The 21601-nt window shown below is 45.6% G+C and overlaps 1 protein-coding gene and 1 pseudogene across 20 annotated transcripts in view; both read left to right on the top strand.

Annotated features, from left to right (window-relative positions):
- Window positions 1–21601, top strand: part of LOC133118954 (NACHT, LRR and PYD domains-containing protein 12-like) — a 687468-nt gene that overhangs the window by 488106 nt on the left and 177761 nt on the right. The gene's annotated exons all lie outside the window — the stretch shown is intronic.
- LOC133119428 (U2 spliceosomal RNA) lies at window positions 1298–1455 on the top strand (annotated as a pseudogene).

Below are 21601 nucleotides of genomic sequence, written 5' to 3'. Positions count from 1 at the left end.
ATATAATATTGCCCCATCCAATTACTCTGTTTCTCTCTCTAAGGCCATAATCTAAACACAACATATCTTACAATAAGTATGTAAAATATGGAAGGCAAATGTGCTGATAAGTTGTTTATCGGGACTGGTTTGTTATGGTGCCACTAGGTGAAGCCATTGTAGTATTTATTTTTTAGGCCTTTTTCAGCTTTATAGTATTATAAGTAGCTTTTTATAGTATAGAGAGACAGGAAGAATGGGAGCGAGAGAGAGGGGAAGACATGCAACAAATGTCGGACGGTCGGATTCAAACCGCCAATGTCGCAGCTCGCAATGAGAATGCGGTCAGTGCTCTACAGGCTGCGCCACCGAGACACCCCACCCCATAGTATTTTTTGAGTTGTTGTCTGTTTGAATTAAAGACTTCTTGTCGGTGGGGGGGGCTGGTGGGTGCCGGCGGTGGGTATCCCCGCGCTCCCCGGCCCGCCCCTGGGCCCCGCGCCCCGGGGGGTGGCGTTTCCGTCTGCCTGCCCCCGCCGCCGGACCCGCGTGGTCGGGCGTGTGGCCGCCTGGGGGCGGGGGCCCCGGGACCCAGCCGGGGTGTGCGCGGGGGGCCCGATGCTTGGGGGCCACTGGTTGGCGGGGCCATCACGTCCACCAACGTTCCACAGCAAGTGACAAACCTGCTCACGCCCACTTACATGCGCGTATACACACATACCACTTTAGTGAATATTTGGTTCATCTTGATGCTAACCTCTTCTCTTGTTACAGCCAAGTCTTTAGTGTTGTAGTTGTCTTTGTACTGTCTTGAACATATGTCTTGTTATGTTTGGTGTCTCTCCCCATCACTTGTGTCCCCCTCCCTTCCCCTCTCCTATGCCACTCCCCCCCCCCCCCTCCCCCTCCGGCCCCCCTCAATCTGCGGAGTGGGGGAGGAGAGCAGTAACAGCCCATTCAGGGAAGAAGACGAAGACGAAGACTTGCTACTCCACAAGTATGAAATAAGCAACAGGGGGAACATCTGACACCTCTGGAAGAATACAAGGGTACCAATTATACCTGTTATAGATTAAACTGGCCCCAAAACACACGGCACCCAGATCAATCATACTGCTTGCCCAAGATGCCGGGGACACAAAAAAAAATAATTAAAAAATAAATAAATAAAATAAAATAAAAAATGAATTAAAGACTTCTTTTGGCCAGTGTTTTTTATGGTTATTTTTTATTTTTGGTTAGAAATCTAAATCATATACATTCCTATGTACTTTGGGTTGGAAATGTGTAAATGTATTTCCGTTGACTGTTAATAAAGACATTTCAAAACAAAATCTGTTCTTAGCAGTTTAATATCTGATACCTCCTCTATCAGGGAACTAAATATTTAACAGATTTTTGGAACAGGGAGTCGGAGAAGGAGCTTGCTCCATCCACTCCAAGCATTGAGTATCCAAGTATTGTAGTGCATTCCAGAATGGTGCGTCTCTCCAATTTCTGTAAAAAAAAAACGTTGTCATTTGTTATAATGTACAAAGTTGGAGAGGAACCCTGTTCCTTTAAAAAAAAAAAATATGCAAGTTGTACTTCTGTGTCGCAAATAGGGTAAATTATGTGGTGTTGTTTGCGCCATTTTTCGAAGAAAGCAATTTTGGAGGTGTCTTTTCTTTCAAAGTGTAAACTGAGACCACAGATGTGACATAGGTTCGGTAGGCTACATTACTGACGGTCCAGTTACGGAGATTTCTCTTCTGGTGCATCTACTATAGCAAGGCTTGGTTTCATTGTTTTACTGAGTAGGAGCCTATATTGTAGTCTTGTAGCTCAACTGGTAGCACATGGCATGAACACCGCCATGGTTACCATGGTTACTGCTTCAGTTTACACTGGTGCCAGCCATCCTGAAAGATGTATGAGCTCATAATATTATAAGGTGCTTTGAATCAAATGGCATAGAATCAAATGACATATTTTCAAATGCAATGCTGGAACATGAGTTATTGATATACTTATTTTTAGCCCCCCATCCATCCAGTATCACCGCCAGACACCACAGCTAGGCCATAACATGCTTAAAATCATTATCACATCCTGAGGAACAGGATGCGTACCAGAATATCTAAAAACACCAGTTATTAAGGCGTTATTGAACAAACCAAATCTCAAACCCAGCACGCTGGAAACTAGGCCCAGACGGAATCTGCAGACTTTTAGAGTTTTCAGGGGTTTCCAGAGGAAAATCTGTGGAAATCTGTGAATTTGCACTCCAGAACTGTATTTCAATCATTCACTGCGTTAATCAACGTGTTCTGAGCAAATTTTGCCACGCATGATGTGTGCATTCGAGCTGAGAGGAATCGATGAATCAGAATTCAACATTTTTATTTCACTTACCAAGAATTGCAAAAGTGTGAAAATTTCAAATATTGGGACAGACATGAAGCTATAATTGAACTTGAAAACTGACTGAAAAAATGCAGATGGAGTTCATAGATCAGCCATGAACATATTAAGAACAAATGTGCATATTGTTCAAGTGATGGTTACAAGCAGCTGGCAGTTCAACACTATTAAAGGCTGTTGGGTGTTTGGACTTTAAAGACATGCTGAAATCTAAATTCACTTTTTCTTCAATTTAGTCAAATCTTCATGACAATACAAACATGTCTTGATGTATATATTCCAAAAACATTATAAAATCCTAATGCTTGTGTATTTTCACACCAACCTTTTTTTCCATCAAGAAACAAGAATTTACAAGATTTGGCGTCATTATGTACCAGCAGGCATGTATTTAGACTAAATTAATGTAAATTGTCCTTTCCCCTCCAATCAATGTCCTTTCCTGCAGTGGGGCGTATTCTTCCCCCCAGAGCCACAGGCTACAGCTCTGTCTCCCCCTCCTCATTTAACGGCAGACCCCCCACCCTCCAGACATTCCCCCCGAAAGACCAGTTTCACTCACGTATACGTCACAGTGCTGCTCCAACTTCTGTTCAGCGTGTCTTTAATATTAAAATTACTCCAATATCATAACTGCAATATGCTCCTCTTTCCATGATAAATGTGCATGGAGTTCACTCAGTAAACATGAGCACACTATAAGGGATAAACAATCAATCGAGATCTGCTTAATTCTGTAGAAATAGCCCATATTGAAAATCCAGAGAAAAACCCATACAAATTCAAGCAGGGCAGAATTAGGCTCACTGCACTAACTGCAATTACTAAATTCTGAAATTACCCGACCTTCAGGTCGAAAGAGAGATGCACTTTTTCCATCAATAAGAAAAATTCTAAACATCCAGAGAAAATTCTTTTGAGAAATGTCAGACTATTTACCCTAATCCAGTGGTTCCCAATCACAATGCTTAGTATGATGGTTTTCATTCCAAGCACTGAATGTTCTATTCTTTATCTATTTTCTTAATGCCACATCACGTAAGAAATATCCGAGCACTCCATGAAGGATAAGAGTTTGATGTCCATGTTGTGTTCATTATGCTATAGTGCAAACAATTACTTAAAGAGGTAACAACATTATTTAATTGATCAAATTAAAGACTAGGGTGAATCAATGGGCTTCTAGCTGATGAAAGTGTGGACACACAGCCACAAACACGAATGATTTGGTAGAGCCAAATATGCATTGTTGTAATAGGCTTAAGGAAAAATATGATCAGACTGAAACAAGTGTTGAACAACTCAATTAGGAGCCTATAAATGATCTTGATCAGTTCATTGTGTTACTTCTTATGTAATTGTTTGCAATATTGCACAATAAGCGCAGTATAGATCCGTATTCTTCACGTCACGCATAGCTATTTCTGACATATGTAGGGTAAATAATTCCTCTAGACATGAAAAGCGCATAAAGTAATAATAATAGCCTTTTAAAGGGATTGCAACTTTGGTTGGAACAAAAACTAGCATAAACAGAACCAAGGTTGGGAGCCACTGCCTAAATCTACCCCAAACACACACCATAAAGTTCTATTTACTTATTTATTTCCTTTTGATCATTTTGGTTTTTTAATATTCTTTTCAGAATTCCTTTGACATGTCTTATTGTTATTCTTAATGTAGCATATACACTCACTGAGCACTTTATTAGGAACATTTTTACTTGATTAGACCTACTTATTCATGTGATTATCTAATCAGCCAATTGTGTGGCAGCAGTGCAATGCATACAGTCTTGTAGATATGGGTCAGCTTCAGTTAATGTTCACATCAGCCATCAGACAAATGTGATCTAAGTGATTTTGACGATATAATGATTGTTGGTAGCAGACAGGGTGGCTGAGTATCTCAGAGATTCTCCTGGGATTTTCATGCACACTAGTCTCTAGTGTTTGCAAAGAATGCTGCAAAAAACTAAAACAAAATCCATGAGCTGCAGACAGAAAGGACTTGTTAATGAGAGACGTCAGAGGAGAATGTCCAGACTGGTCAAAGCTGACAGGAAGGTGACAGTAACGCAAATAACCACACATTACAACAGTGGCATGCTTGGAACACATGGTCCACTATCTAAGTGGGTAGGCTACAGCAGTAGAAGTAAAAAAAAAAAGAGTCTAATAAATACCCCATATAAAAGTGCTCAATGAGTGTATATAATAATTATATCTCAGTGCTACGTTTATTGTTAACTAATTCACATGATGCAGCAGCACATATACATGAAAGCTAGCACAGCTTAATATTCAAAGCAGTTTATTATACTTTAAATGTATGAAATACATGTATTGTTTGTTTATTTTTCTTTTTTTCGCCATATGCAAATGTAGATACATCATGCCAGTAAAGCTAATTTGATAGAGTGAGAGAGAAATAGATAGGGACTGGAGAGGCAGAGGCCAGATATCCTAGATTGTGGAAAGCAAAGAAAAAGTCAGGGACAAAAGCTGAAGCTAGCACATGCACCCACCCAAAAAATGTCTTCATACGCAGTGTGACACCCCTGGATTTTGAGATGCGGCGATTGTCACCGGAATTTATTAGGTTATGTTATAGAGCGAGAGACAGCGAGTTTAAACACTAGACTAACTAGACAAATTAGGAAACGATCATCTTTACCCTTCCCCCTCACGGTTTATAGCGAGAAATTATTCAGCAAAATAAGAACATAAATTCTTATGAACCCAAAACACAGCAAAAGCATTTCAGCTGCACTGAACTTTTCCAGCCAGGTTGCTTTCTTTGACGTTCAGTATCACAGACTCGCTCGCTCTCTGTGTGCTCCGGTCTCAGCCTAGCACCATGGAGATTAGAGAAGAGCATGTGTTAAGCACCGGGCTGATTTGTGAGCACAACCCACGTATGTGTGCGAGTTGATTTGGCTGAAACTCAGGCACTATTGGTGCCGTGGATTTTGAAACATTATCAACTGTTTGGTGTACTTCCGGTGGAGCACCGATAAATAGCTGCTACTTACGGAACCTAAGTGTCAGAAATAGCGATTAGATAATCATTGTGACAGGAAAATCTGTCTAATGTTAACTTCAGCCAATTTCCTGATAAGTTCTGAACAAACTGAAAATGTTAGCAAGTTAGTAGTAACCTGCTATCTGGCTGCCCTAATGCCACACTAAAGAATCTCCTAACGATTAAGAAGTATGAACATATCACTCCAATGCTAGCTTCCCTGCACCGGCTACCAAACAAGTATAGGATAGATTTCAAGTTCCTGCCTCTGACTTTTAACGCTCTGCATTGTCTTGCACCAGTTTACCTAACTAACCTGCTTTTACCCACAAGGCCACTCCGTTCTGCAGATGCAGGCTACCTGGTAGTCCCAAAAATATCAGAAAAACTGACGGGTGGTAGAGCTTTCTGAGATGGAGCCCCACTACTGTGGGACACCCTTCCAAAATGTGTAGGGAAGTCAGACGCAGGCTCAATATTTAAATCAAGATTAAAAACGCACCTTTACAATTTGGCTTATAATCAGTGATAGCTTTGTGGGGTGGTTCTGGGGATGGGTGCTAGATGAGGCCAGTGGTTACTTAGAAATCCACATCACTGGCAGTGAGTAGGCCTTAATGGTGCCAGTGGGGTTAGCTACAACCTTAGTCATCTGGTAGGTATGTGTGGTACATGCGTTCTGTTCTGTGCACAAGGAAATCTTATTCTATATGTAGTAATACATTTTAGTGCCAAACATCCTCCTTTGTTTCTCTTTCCTGCCACTCCCCCGATCCCCCAAAGCTCATGGACCACTCAACCCTGAGAACCCCGCTCCAAGTGGCCCCTGCTCCTCCCTGGTCCAGCCTTTGCTTCAACACATCCTGGAGCTACAAATTCATCCCCCTACCCTCTGAACACCAGACCTTACACCCTTCCATATGGACTTTCTAGTTCACCAGTTTGTTTGGCACATCAGACCTGTAGGCCAGCGGAGAATGGGCAGGCCCCTATAGCCAGATTCATCAGACCTGTAGGCCAGTGGAGGATGGGCAGGCCCCTATAGCTGGGTTCATCAGACCTGTAGGCCAGCGGAGAATGGGCAGGCCCCTATAGCCGGATTCATCAGACCTGTAGGCCAGTGGAGGATGGGCAGGCCCCTATAGCCGGGTTCATCAGACCTGTAGACCAGCGGAGGATGGGCAGGCCCCTATAGCCAGGTTCATCAGACCTGTAGGCCAGCGGAGGATGGGCAGGCCCCTATTGCTGGGTTCATCAGACCTGCAGGCCAGCGGAGGATGGGCAGGCCCCTATAGCCGGGTTCATCAGACCTGTAGGCCAGCGGAGGATGGGCAGGCCCCTATAGCCGGGTTCATCAGACCTGTAGGCCAGCGGAGGATGGGCAGGCCCCTATAGCCGGGTTCATCAGACCTGTAGGCCAGCGGAGGATGGGCAGGCCCTTATAGCCCCTGTACCCCCCTCTGTCTGATAATAACAGTTATTATACCCCCTCAGAGAGCGTACCCCCCCCCCCTCTGTCTGATAATAACAGTTATTTTACCCCCTCAGAGAGTGTACCCCCCTCTGTCTGATAATAACAGTTATTATACCCCCTCAGAGAGCAGATACCCCCTCTGTCTGATAATAACAGTTATTATACCCCCTCAGAGAGTGTACCCCCCTCTGTCTGATAATAACAGTTATTATACCCCCTCAGAGAGTGTACCCCCCTCTGTCTGATAATAACAGTTATTATACCCCCTCAGAGAGCGTACCCCCCTCTGTCTGATAATAACAGTTATTATACCCCCTCAGAGAGTGTACCCCCCTCTGTCTGATAATAACAGTTATTATACCCCCTCAGAGAGCAGATCCCCCCTCTGTCTGATAATAACAGTTATTATACCCCCTCAGAGAGCGTACCCCCCTCTGTCTGATAATAACAGTTATTATACCCCCTCAGAGAGTGTACCCCCCTCTGTCTGATAATAACAGTTATTATACCCCTTCAGAGAGTGTACCCCCCTCTGTCTGATAATAACAGTTATTATACCCCCTCAGAGAGTGTACCCCCGTCTGTCTGATAATAACAGTTATTATACCCCCTCAGAGAGTGTACCCCCCTCTGTCTGATAATAACAGTTATTATACCCCCTCAGAGAGTGTACCCCCCTCTGTCTGATAATAACAGTGATTATACCCCCTCAGAGAGCGTACCCCCCTCTGTCTGATAATAACAGTGATTATACCCCCTCAGAGAGTGTACCCCCCTCTGTCTGATAATAACAGTGATTATACCCCCTCAGAGAGTGTACCCCCCTCTGTGTGATAATAACAGTTATTATACCCCCTCAGAGAGTGTACCCCCTTCTGTCTGATAATAACAGTTATTATACCCCCTCAGAGAGTGTACCCCCCTCTGTCTGATAATAACAGTTATTATACCCCCTCAGAGAGTGTACCCCCCTCTGTCTGATAATAACAGTTATTATACCCCCTCAGAGAGTGTACCCCCCTCTGTCTGATAATAACAGTGATTATACCACCTCAGAGAGTGTACCCCCCCTCTGTCTGACACAACATCGGCAAACCAGTCTTGAATGGGCTCAAGAACTGGTCAAGTACCAAGAAGACTGCAAATGATCTTTTGCAGGCAGCAACTGCAAGTGCTATAACCACTTATTTCCCCACACGGACTGGGGAAGGGAAGACGGCTATCCGTTTGGAGACCGAAGGGCCAGGAGAAGGTGGTCCGACAGCCTTGTAGGAGCCGGGTGTTGAAGAGGGCGAAGAAGAGAGGACATCACCAGGAACACCAGGCTTTGTTTTCAGGTCAAGACTGGCTTTGCTTATCCGAGATGGCACTGATAACATCCAGTGCCCAGTACCACTCTCCACAGTACGCAGCATGTACAAGGAGAAGTGGGAAACCAGTTCTTCACCCCCTTCGGAAAAGATGATGATAGCATCTTCTTTTCCTTAATCACGGGGTACGAGGTCCGTGAGAGCTGGGCTGCCATGCATCATCCTCGGGCACAAGGGCCAGGCAGAATTTAAAAACGAGACACTGAGGAGTCCATAGCAATTGGTTCTATAACGGCCCTCTTTGCCATGTGGTACATCATGGGAGCAATCCCTGACGTGAAGGGTGTTACAATAACCTCAAGGATATTGTCAGAAACACAATAGCGAGTGAGAATGCTGCAGAACCGACTTCAGGAAGTGGCAAAAAGACACTGAAGTGCCGAGCTGCAGCCAGAGAGCGTATAAATAGCCCTCCCACAGCTGGTGTGAAGGATGGTCGTCAGGTACACGCCCTCTCGACAACTAAAGGAAAATCTGATCTCGGATATCGTCCCCACGGTGAAACTAACACCCAGGCAGTAATAAAAACCTGACATTTACATTACATTACATTACATTACAGGCATTTAGCAGACACTCTTATCCAGAGCGCTGTAAAATGAATGAATGAATCCCAGGGATAAGTGGACCCTTGTCGTGAGCCACGGACCCCTTGCCGAGCTCAGACCTCACGTTCCCACAAGCAGTACCTCACCAGGAGGTGTCTTTGGGACAAACTCTCTTTTTCTTTAAGTACTCCGAACGTCCTGGAGCCCTGGTAAGTTCTACTGAACTTCCAGCCCAGTCTCGAAGTGAAGGGTGTGATGCAAATCTGGTATACAATGTCCTGTATTCACTGTATTCCTCTAAAAGAACCTTTATCACATCTGATTATAGTAAGATATACTTTATTATAATCAATCAAAAGAATAGAGTTATACAGCTGACAGGTTATATATCATCTTTCAGTTTGATCACATGCAAGTTACATATACCCCTTTAGTTCTTTCTAATTTACCTTTCCACCATGATGTTAAAATTCAAGGTACACCCCTCAAATACCCATCCTCTTTGGCCTTAGCCTTATCCTATAGCTCCCCCTTATGGACGTTTAAAAGAAACTATTCCTAGAATATTATGTTTATCTAAACTCTAAAAACTTCTCTACATTTTTCTACCTTATATAGTATCTTAATGAAAAATAAAATACATAAAAATAAAAGGAAACGTATAATGTATTACTTTTCCTACTTCTACAAGTAATATAGATTATAATTACCACTCAAGCTTGATTATAGTTGTTCTGCATTGCTCTTTCGACATCAGTCCTGTTGCCACAACTCTTGGGCTAAGTCCGCACCGCGTACATCACTCTGTTCTCCATATCCAGATCCTGGAGTGGCGCGCAGAGGGAGCGCGCCGCTCCAGCTTGACTACAGCTGTCCTGCGTTGCTCTCTCTTCAACAGCCCATAGATATCTTCTGAAGCAAAATTCTAAGATGCTTTTTTTCTTTCTTCTCCTTCTTTTTTCCTGCTTTTTAACGTCTTAAAGCTCACTCCTTATATATCCTTAACTTGTATAAAAGTGTCCCTTTTTTTATAAGAAATGTACCCAGTATACCGAGTGGGAAGACATTTATCTCTTATGCAACTTTTTTAATGAACCTATTCATCACTGGTATTTGTCTCCCTGTCATAATCTCTCCTTGGACTCTCTCCAAACTTTGACTTCATACAAGCCAGAAGATAGTGCCTGCCACCATCTAAATACACTCTTCAGGTGCAATTTTTTGTGGCGCCTTAAGGGATCTACAAAGGACATCCCGCTAATAGCTGAGTGTAAATCATCCCCCAACTCCTCTACAGTCAGTCCTTTGAATCTATGCAATAAATTATCAGATTATAATCAGGAAGGCCCTTAAAGCCTCTTAATATTCTTTTGGTATTGACATCCCTTCCGTTTTCCTTATCTTTTTGCTTTAGCCAGGCATTGTGCTCCTCCCCTGTAGGGTTGGGGTATTCCCCGACTGCTCGCTCAGCATGTTGAATCTCCTCCAAGGTCATGCTGGAACTCATTCTATGCATGGCCTCAGTCAGAACTTTAACCTTGCTCCTTAAAACCCTAAATCTAAGTCCCCTGACTTCAGACTCCTCCGCTGACAATTATGGCTGCTCACCAGCTCTGAACCACATATTTTTCCTCTTATGGGCGTTCTTGCTACCACGTCAATGGCGTGTGCGAGGGGTTAACAATGCATTCCTTCCTAACCCATCCCCCGTCAATCTCTCATCAGGGGGGCCTAGGGCCGGGTCTTCGACACCCTAGAGGAAAGTATGGTTTTTGTGCTGCCACATGTTTAGCTGATTAGATAATTGCATTAATAACTAGGTGTACAGGTGTCCCTAATAAAGTGCTCAGTAAGTGCACTATGCAAGGTATATGGTAGTTGGAAGACTTGGCTATGGGACCAGATGTACAGACTGGCTTTCCTCGCCACTCTTGGTCAGGTTACGAGCTGGGAGACTCACTGCCTGACATTTCAGCAGTTTGATCTCTCTCCCTGAAACTCTCTCTCGCCTCGGTGTCTCAGCCACGTCCCGTTTAGGTTCGCTGGAGGCAGAGTCTTCATTGTGCATTTTCATCTTTTTCTTTCTGTCATTCAGAACAGCTTTCTTCTGATTCAAATAGAGACACAGAAACACCATTTCATTTGGGGAAGAATTTTCACCCTGAGTGTGTAGGGCTAAATACCACAATGAACACTGTGCAGTGTGTAGGGCTAAATACCACAATGAACACTGCGCAGTGTGTAGGGCTAAATACCACAATGAACACTGCGCAGTGTGTAGGGCTAAATACCACAATGAACACTGCACAGTGTGAAGGGCTAAATACCACAATGAACACTGCACAGTGTGTAGGGCTAAATACCACAATGAACACAATAAATGGGCTACTGTGTTTGGTCCGCTCTTTTAACTCGTGTTGCTCCGTCATTTCAGATGAAGTCGCTCCCCTGAAAACCAGATCTGTGCCCTCTGTAATTTCATCCCCCTGGTTAAATGACGATATTCGTTGTTTTAGACGCAAATGTCAGGAGTGTGGAGCGCTTGTGGATTTCCACCAAGCTCCAGGTTCATCACATTTACCTAAAATAACTTTTAGCTGAATTGAACAGCAAGGGCCAAGTATTTCGCCAGTCCGCTAGTAGGCGAAATCCAAAAGTCCTTTTTGACGCTTTTGATTAATACACTTCCTGCAGTACCGGCAGCCATTTTCTTTCGTTTTTTGTGGAAAGGTTGCCAGTGTCAGGTCTGGAATCATCCCATTTTCTCCCCCCTTCCTGTTTGTCCTCCACAACAGTCTATTCTGAGTTGTTTTTCTCCCATCTCCCTGCAAGACCTAACTGATCTAGTGAGCTCTATGAAATCTTCCTCCAGCCCTGACCAGCATCTATGCTGAAAGATGTTATTATGTGTGCATTAGTGTTCTGCAGTGGGTTGGTTGCATTTTCTCCTGGATTAGTTAAGTATTATTTGTTTGCTTGCTGATTCTAAATTCAGTTTAGTTGTCATTATAGTGTTCTGTTGTGTACTTGTTTGTTTGTTAGCTATTACAAGTGGTGTTTATTTAGATTCAGTGAAACTGGGTTAGGTGTTTGTTTCTCTCAGGTAAGCTAGGCTATTAAGTTAGGCTATTGTTTTACTGGCTGGCAGGCCACAGCTTTTGTTGTAGGAGGAGCCAATACTTTGCACCCTGCTCAGGGTATAATTACTGGCACACCTGAACTCACTTCAGTGTGCATTAGTGTTCTGCAGTGGGTTGGTTGCATTTTCTGTATTCAGCGTCAGTGTTATTTAAGCAGTTGTGTAGCGCACCAGCGGCAGCTGTGTGCGGCAGCCTCGGCTACTTGCCTCGGCGTACGAAGTCGCAGGCGTACAAAGTCGGGGGTGTCTATCTACGGGTGTCCATCCAGGCTGTCCGAGAGCCTGATGTTTGATTTTGTTTTTGCTGCCTGCCCTCATTCCACTGTTTAGTATTCCTCTTGTCCTCCCTAGTTCCCTCCATGTGTTTCCTTCCCATCCCTGTCCTCTCTCCTCTCCCCAGGTCCCAGTCAGGTAGGAGGTTCGCATCCCGCCAACATGGGCAGAATATCTCTAACCTCATCTTCCCTCCCAGATCCCCTGGTATTGATCTCTGTGTGGCTGGTGGCCTCTGGAACTGCCAGTCCGCCGTCCAGAAAGCAGACGTCATATCTGCCTATGCCTCCCACCTCTTTCTTGCTTTAACTGAAACGTGGCTCTCACCTGAGAACACGGCCACCCCGGCTGCCCTTTCCTCTGCCTTCTCTTTTTCCCACACACCCAGATCCTCTGGCAGAGGAGGTGGCAGAGGTCTCCTAATCTCATCCTCATGGAGATCTAGTGTCTTCTCCTCATCCCTCTCCTTCTCCTCTTTTGAATTTCATGCGGTTTCTGTTACTCTGCCGTGCAAACTGTTTATCATTGTTGTTTATCGCCCCCCGGGTCCTCTGGGAAACTTTTTGGATGAGATGGACATCCTCCTCAGCTCCTCACCTGTCAATGACACCCCCCTGATCCTCCTGGGTGACTTCAACCTCAACTCAGAGTCCACCCAGTCTACCTTTCTCTCCCTCCTCTCTTCTTTTGACCTTACCCTCACTCTTTCCCCTCCCACCCACAAAGCAGGCAACCTTCTTGACCTCATCTTCACAAGGAGCTGCACAACAACCAACCTCTCTGTAACACCACTCCATATATCTGACCACTCCTTCATCTCTTTCTCTCTTCCACTCTCCTCTAACACCCATCCATCTCTCCCACCATCCACTGTCACCTGTCGACGGAACCTACGCCACCTGTCTTCCTCCACCCTCTCATCTACAATCCTCTCCTCCCTACCATCTGCGGAGTCTTTCTCTCGACTGTCTACCGATGATGCGGCTACAACTCTCATGTCCTCCCTCTCATCTTCCTTTGACTCTCTGTGTCCCCTCACCACCAAACTAGCTCGGGCCTCCCCCCCCAGTCCCTGGCTTTCTGATGCTCTACGAGCTGTCCGAACCGAACTGCGGGCGGAGGAGAGAAAATGGAAAAGGTCCTGTCTCCCCAGTGATATGGCTTCCTTCCATGCCCTCTTATCATCTTTCCATTCCTCTGTCTCTCTAGCTAAATCTTCCTTCTTTCACTCGAAAATTAACGCGGCCGCCTCTAATCCCCGCAAACTGTTTTCAACTTTCTCCTCTCTTCTGGCCCCCCACCCCCCTCATCACTCACACCTGATGACTTTGTCTCCTTCTTTGAAAAGAAGGTCGATGCTATTCGCAATTCCTTCTCCCAACCCTCCACCCCTGCTGACCCTCCTACCCTCCCCAACTCCCTAACCTCCTTTTCTCCCCTCTCTGACGCCGACACGCTGAAACTCCTTACTTCCCACCGCCCAACCACCTGTCCTCTTGACCCCATCCCCTCTCCCCTCCTACAATCTATATCTGAGGACATTCTCCCTTTTCTCTCCTCTCTAATCAACACCTCCCTGTCTTCCGGCACCATGCCCTCTTCCCTGAAGAGGGCCAGAGTCACTCCCCTCCTCAAAAAACCTACTCTCGATCCCTCTGCCCTGAACAACTACCGGCCTGTCTCTCTTCTTCCCTTTCTCGCTAAAACCCTGGAACGGGCGGTCTGCTCCCAACTGTCCACTTATCTTCTCCACAACAATCTCCATGACCCCAACCAGTCTGGCTTCAAGAGTGGCCACTCCACTGAAACCGCCCTGCTCGCGGTCACTGAGGCACTCCACTCTGCTAAAGCAAAATCCCTCTCCTCTGTCCTCATCTTCCTCGACCTGTCGGCCGCCTTCGATACAGTCAACCATGAGATTCTGCTCTCATCGCTGTCTGGGATGGGTGTCACAGGTTCTGCACTCGCTTGGTTTTCCTCCTACCTCTCTGGTCGCTCCTACCAGGTGACTTGGAGGGGCGCACTCTCCGACCCTCAACCCCTACGAACTGGAGTCCCGCAGGGCTCGGTTCTTGGGCCTCTCCTCTTCTCGCTATACACCATGTCTCTTGGTTCTGTTATCTCTTCCCACGGCTTCTCTTATCACTCCTACGCTGATGACACCCAACTCTTCATTTCCTTCCCCCCTGACACCCAAATCACCACACAGATCTCTGCCTGCTTGGCTGATATCTCTGCATGGATGACTTCCCATCACCTGAAGCTCAACCTTGCCAAAACTGAGCTTCTCTACATCCCTGCTAAGTCCTCTCCGTCAATCGACCTCTCACTGACTGTGGAGGACTTTGTAGTTTCCTCCTCCCGTACGGCAAAGAATCTTGGGGTGACTCTTGATAACTGCCTCTCCCTGGCTCCACAAGTATCCTCCACTGCCAAAACCTGCAGGTTCTTTCTGTTAAATATACGCCGCATCCATCATCTCCTGACGGAGAAAGCCACCCAGCTCCTAGTCCAGGCGCTCGTCATTTCCCGCCTGGATTACTGCAACTCCCTCCTAGCCGGTCTCCCAGCGTGCGCCATCAAGCCCCTCCAGCTGGTCCAGAATGCTGCAGCCCGCTTGATCACCAGTCAGCCCAGGTCGGCTCATGTCACCCCGCTTCTCATTGGCCTCCACTGGCTTCCTATTGCCGCACGCATCCGATTCAAGGCCCTAGTGTTGGCATTTCAGGCTGCTAAGGGGACTGCCCCACATTACATACAATCCCTGATCACTCCCTACTCCCCAGCTAGACCACTCCGGTCTGCCAGCTCTGGTCGCCTTACGATTCCCTCTCTACGGGCACCTGGCAGTCGAGCTGCACGTTCAGGCCTGTTTTCCGTTCTGGTTCCTCAGTGGTGGAATGACTTGCCTACCACTGTCAGGACAGCAGAATCCCTCCCCCTATTTCGACGCAGACTCAAAACACACCTCTTCAAACTCTACCTTAGTCCCCCCTCCTGATTTACCCCGCCCCCCCCTTCTGATACCCCTATCCCTGTCTAACCCCCCCCCCCCAAAAAAAAAAAAAAAAAAAAAAATTGCACTTATGATGACGACTATATGTTTAGAACAGCAGTCCAGGTGTATTTTTCTAGTTCTGGATGTGATGCTTTGACTTGTGGTAGAACCTATGCACTTGTAAGTCGCTTTGGATTAAAAGCGTCTGCCAAATGACTAAAATGTAAAATGTAAATGTATTAGCTCAGTAGGTCCGTGTTTGGTCTCCATCATCAATAGCTATAGAGCCCTCCATGGTCAGGCACCTGCTTACCTTCGTGATCTTCTCCACCCATATGTTGCCAGCAGGTCTCTGAGGTCTTCTGATCAGGGCTTACTGGTTGTCCCTCGCACTACGCTCAGACCTAAAGGTGACCGAGCCTTTGAATTGGTGGAACCTAAATTGTGGAATACTCTTCCACCGGACTTAAGAGCTGTGGCGTCTGTGGAAATCTCTTTAGACAGGTGTTCATCTAGCCGTTTTTGTGACTGTATTTCCGTTTAATTCATGTTCATTTATTTGTGATTTGTTGGTTTTATTGATTGTTCTTTTGTGTATTATTATTGTTATTACTTATTTATATTTTGATCCTGTGAAGCACTATATAAATAAAATGTACTTACTTACTTACTAGTCAGTCTGAATAGCCTACTGTATCCTGCACTGTGTTTAGGATTGTGTGTCCCTTTGAACATCCTACTATTCACAGTGCTGTGTGTATCTCTGCAGCCACTCTGTACTCAGTGCTGTGTGTAGCTCTGTAGCCACTCTGTACTCAGTGCTGTGTGTATCTCTGCAGCCACTCTGTACTCAGTGCTGTGTAGCTCTGCAGACACTCTGTACACAGTGCTGTGTGTAGTTCAGCAGCCACTCTGTACTTAGTGCTGTGTGTAGCTCTGCAGCCACTGTGTACTCAGTGCTGTGCGTATCTCTGCAGCCACTGTGTACTCAGTGCTGTGTGTATCTCTGCAGCCACTGTGTACTCAGTGCTGTGCGTATCTCTGCAGCCACTCTGTACTCAGTGCAGCAAAGATGGGCCCTGCTGAAAGGATGGCCGTCAGTGTGTCTGGTAGATCTCTTCTCACCTTTCGGCCTTCGCTGCAGTTCTGTTCAGATGTACACAGGGGCAATCTTTAACATTTCTCATCCCAGAGACTCCTGCACACACAGGCCCTCTCTCATCCCAGAGTCTCCTGCACACACAGGCCCTCTCTCACCCCAGAGTCTGTTCCTGCACACACAGGCCCTCTCTCACCCCAGAGTCTCCTGCACACACAGGCCCTCTCTCACCCCAGTGTCTGTTCCTGCACACACAGGCCCTCTCTCACCCCAAAGTCTCCTGCACACACAGGCCCTCTCTCACCCCAGAGTCTCCTGCACACACAGGCCCTCTCTCACCCCAGAGTCTCCTGCACACACAGGCCTTCTCTCTGTCACAGGAAGTTTGTGGTTGACATTATGCGAAGGCAGGAAAAGGAAGTGGGAGGACAGTATTCTTCATGAGAGTTCTTACGAACTGCTGAGAAAACTTCAAGTGCAATGACCGAAATACGCACATGCATCAGAAAAACAACAAAAAAGGCCAAGAATGACTGTAAAACATTGGTTTTTGTTCACCATAACTCAAACGCAGCAACCTCCCACTGCTTGATACATTTACAACGGTGCATGGTTTTAGTTTGTCAATTGCATCTGACAATTCCTGCATGATATTTATACAAATGTACTAAATTGTGAAATACCCCTGTTGAAATGTGACACTGTAGACGTGGGCATGGTCAGACATGGTGAACATCTGAACCGAAAACCTTTTCCTCTGAGGCCAGCCATCCTGGAGGTGCCAGCAAAAGGTTCTGTCGTTGGGGCAGCTGGAGGGATAACGGGCTGTGCGTCTAGTCCAGCCTTTCACACACACCCGGTCATCCGACATGACGGTAATTCAACAGGCTATGCGTCTAGTCAAGCCTCACAAACACACACCCGGTCATCCAACATGACGGCAATTCAACAGGCTGTGCGTCTAGTCAAGCCTCACGCACACACACCCGGTCATCCGACATGACGGTAATTCAACAGGCTGTGCGTCTAGTCAAGCCTTTCCCACACACCCGGTCATCCGACATGACGCAATTAACAGGGGGCAAGCACCAATAGCGAGAGAGAGACAGAAAGAGAGACAAAGAGACAGAGACAGAGAGAGAGAGAGAGAGAGAGAGAGAGAGAGAGAGAGAGAGACAGAGACAGAGACAGAGACAGAGAGAGACAGATAGACAGAGACAGACAGAGACAGAGACAGATAGACAGAGAGAGACAGAGACAGATAGACAGAGAGAGAGAGAGACAGAGAGACAGAGACATAGACAGAGAGAGAGACAGAGAGAGACAGAGAGAGAAAAAAAAAAACATTTGATTCAATTTGATCATAATTTAATATTATAAAATTCTCCAAAGCGGCGTAGGGGGTAAAGTATATGACGTAATTAAATCAATTTATACAAATAAAAATGGCAATAAAAGGACTGATCTCTTCACTCAAGGGCGAGGTGTTAGGCAGGGATGTAACTTGTCCCCTACTCTATTTAATATCTATATAAATGCCTGACACTAAACAAGATGGAAGTTAAATTCCTCCTCGTGCTGCTGTCGCCCACTGAACAGGGGCTACAGCAGCATCTGGACCTGCTAGAGCAATACTGCCAGAACTGGGCCATGACAGTAAACCATAAGAAATCTAAAATCATGATCTTCCAAAAAAAGGCAAGATCTGAGGAAAGCAGACACACGTTCAGTCTAGGAAAAACTGCCCTAGAACACACCCTGTTCTATAATTACCTGGGTCTGAAAATTAGTGCCTCAGGAAACTTTGGTCTGGCGGTGAATTCACTGAAAGAAAAGGCCTGCAGAGCTTTCTATGCAATCAGAAAAAAGTTCTTCCAGATTGACATTCCAATCAGAGTCTGGTCCAAAATATTTGACAGTGTAATTCTGCCAATTGCTTTGTATGGAAGTGAAGTATGGGGTCCACTCAGTCAACACGACTACATAAGATGGGAGAAGCATCCAATTGAAGCGCTACATGCAGAATTCGGCAGAACAATTTTAAACATCCAACAAAAAACACCAAACAATGCATGCAGGGCTGAATTAGGACGATTTCCGTTGATTATAAGGTGACTCAAATTTTGGATGCATCTGAAATCAAGTCCAAAAACATGCTTTTCAAACCCAAGAGCTGAACCCTGAAAAGAGTCCACTAAGTCAGCTGGTACTGAGGCTAACTAATCATCTCACACCTAACAAGAACATCTCTCAGGCCAGCATTGCTTCACAAACAGAAATCAGAATAAACCAAATTGCTAAACATTTACATTTACATTTACATTTTATTCATTTGGCAGACGCTTTTAATCCAAAGCGACTTACAAGTGCATAGGTTCTACCACAAGTCAAAGCATCACATCCAGAACTAGAAAAATACACCTGGACTGCTGTTCTAAACATATAGTCGTCATATAAGTGCAATATTTTTTTTTTTTTTTTTTTTTTTTTTTGGGGGGGGGGGTGTTAGACAGGGATAGGGGTATCAGAAGGGGGGGGCGGGGTAAATCAGGAGGGGGGACTACAAATAAAACCATTTATCTGGAACATTGGAACAATCAAACCAAAACACAAAACAAGCTGACTTGCTACCTGGCCCTAAAACGAGAAGACAAATTGGCTGAATATCTTGTGACTGTCCGAGTTCGGAAACCTCCAGGACTATTCCTAGAGCTGGCCGCCCGTCTAAACTGAGCAATCGGGGGAGAAGGGCCTTAGTCAGGGAGGTGACCAAGAACCTGATGGTCACTCTGTCAGAGCTCCAGCGTTCCTCTGTGGAGACAGGAGAACCTTCTAGAAGGACAACCATCTCTGCAGCAATCCAACAATCAGGGCTGTATGGTAGAGTGGCCAGACGGAAGCCATTCCTTAGTAAAAGGCACATGGCAGCCTGCCTGGAGTTTTCCAAAAGGCACCTGAAGGACTCTCAGACCATGAGAAACAAAACTCTCTGGTCTGATGAGACAAAGATTGAACTCTTTGGCGTGAATGCCAGGCGTCATGTTTGGAGGAAACCAGACACCGCTCATCACCTGGCCAATACCATCCCTACAGTGAAGCATGGTGGAGGCAGCATCATGCTGTGGGGATGTTTTTCAGTGGCAGGAACTGGGAGACTAGTCAGGATTGAGGGAAAGATGAATGCAGCAATGTACAGAGACATCCTGGATGAAAACCTGCTCCAGAGCGCTCTTGACCTCAGACTGGGGCAACGGTTCATCTTTCAGCAGGACAACGACCCTAAGCACACAGCCAAGATATCAATGGAGTGGCTTCAGGACAACTCTGTGAATGTCCTTGAGTGGCCCAGCCAGAGCCCAGACTTGAACCCGATTGAACATCTGTAGAGAGATCTGAAAATGACTGTGCACCGACGCTCCCCATCCAACCTGATGGAGCTTGAGAGGTGCTGCAAAGAGGAATGGGCGAAACTGCCCAAAGATAGGTGTGCCAAGCTTGTGGCATCATATTCAAAAAGACTTGAGGCTGCAATTGCTGCCAAAGGTGCTCAGTATTCAGCAAAGGCTGTGAATACCTATGTACATGTGATTTCTTCGTTTTTTATTTTTAATAAATTTGCAAAAAAAAAAAAAAAAAAAAACTTCTTTATGGGGTGTTGTGTGTAGAATTTTGAGGAAAAAAATGAATTTATTCAATTTTGGAATAAGGCTGTAACATAACAAAATGTGGGAAAAGTGAAGCGCTGTGAATACTTTCCGGATTCACTGTATGTGTACATATATATGTATGTATATTGAATTATTATTGTGTTAATTATTATCCTGTTTTTATATGCAATTATATTACTATACATATATAGTAATTTATATGTATCATATTACTGTGTTATTTTCCTCTGTTTAACATGTTCCTTGCCATGCTTTGGCAATACAAATGCACATTTTGTCATGCCAATAAAGCAATTTGAATTTGAATTTCAGAGGGGACAGAGAGAGAGGGAGAGGGAAAGAGAGAGAGAGAGAGAGAGAAAGAGAGAGAGGGAGAGCCAAATAGAAGTTGAGCTCAGTTCCTCAAGGGACAGGACTGTGCAGAGCCTGAGGGAGCAGATCCAGAGCCTCCAAGCCAACACCAGCCCCCACAGACCTGATCCACACCCCCACACCCACTCTGAGGGAGACAGACCCAACACCAGCCCCCCACAGATCTGATCCACACCCCCACACCCACTCTGAGGGAGACAGACCCAACACCAGCCCCCCAAAGGCTTGATCCACACCCCCACACCCACTCTGAGGGAGAAGGGCCCACAAATCAGCACACCAACCACCTCCGCTGCTGAAACACACTCAGCTCCTGACACACCCAAACAAACCGAGTCTGACACCACCACCATCCCAAAAACATCAGGAAGCAACAGCGTCTCACATAGAGATGCACACAGGCCTGACCAACACCACACCACACAGGCCCAACACCACACCACACAGGCCTGACCAACACCTCCCCACACAGGCCTGACCAACACCCCCCCACACAGGCCTGACCAACACCCCACACAGGCCTGACCAACACCACCCCCACACAGGCCCAACACCACCCCACACAGGCCCAACACCACCCCCACACAAGCCTGACCAACACCACCCCACACAGGCCTGACCAACACCAGGAGCAGCTCAGCTATTCTGCCGTGCTGAAAGGCCCAGCCAACAACTGCAACGCAGATCTGGGAGAAATCCAACACCTGCTCAGCCTCATCTGCACACGCCTCCTGAGCTCAGTACTGTACAGATCACGCAGGGTACATTACTAAAACAAAACAAAACCAATAAAATAACAGTGTTTATGTTACAGTCCCCTTTTCCAAACCTCTTATTGTAACTTCATTTCAAATGTTTAAACTGCAATGCTCGTTATTGTATGAATGTTCGATGACTACTTATAATGATTGAAGTGTAATTACCTTCATGCATACCCTTATGTCATTTTAAAAACAAAAATAAATTTGTAGAAGTGTTGAAATCCACTAATCACCAAAAACCACCACACACAGCCCAGTAAGCTGTTCAAACTTCCAAAATCATACAGATGGGCTAAAAACAGTACAGAACAGTTCCAGAAAGCAATTGGCAACCAAGAAATTCAAACATTATTAGACACCTTTCTGGACACCACTTACACTCACAGTAAAGAGAGTCAATCAGGCAGTATAAAATATCAATTACATATTCAGAAAAACAGCAAAGAAATCCCAATTGGAATAGTCAAAAAACAGACCAAAAAATCCCAAAGAT

This window comes from Conger conger, chromosome 19 (assembly GCF_963514075.1).
Source record: "Conger conger chromosome 19, fConCon1.1, whole genome shotgun sequence".
NCBI classification, from domain to species: domain Eukaryota; kingdom Metazoa; phylum Chordata; class Actinopteri; order Anguilliformes; family Congridae; genus Conger; species Conger conger.
Note: the sequence above shows the minus strand (reverse complement) of the source record. Positions and strands in the feature narration are given on the sequence as shown.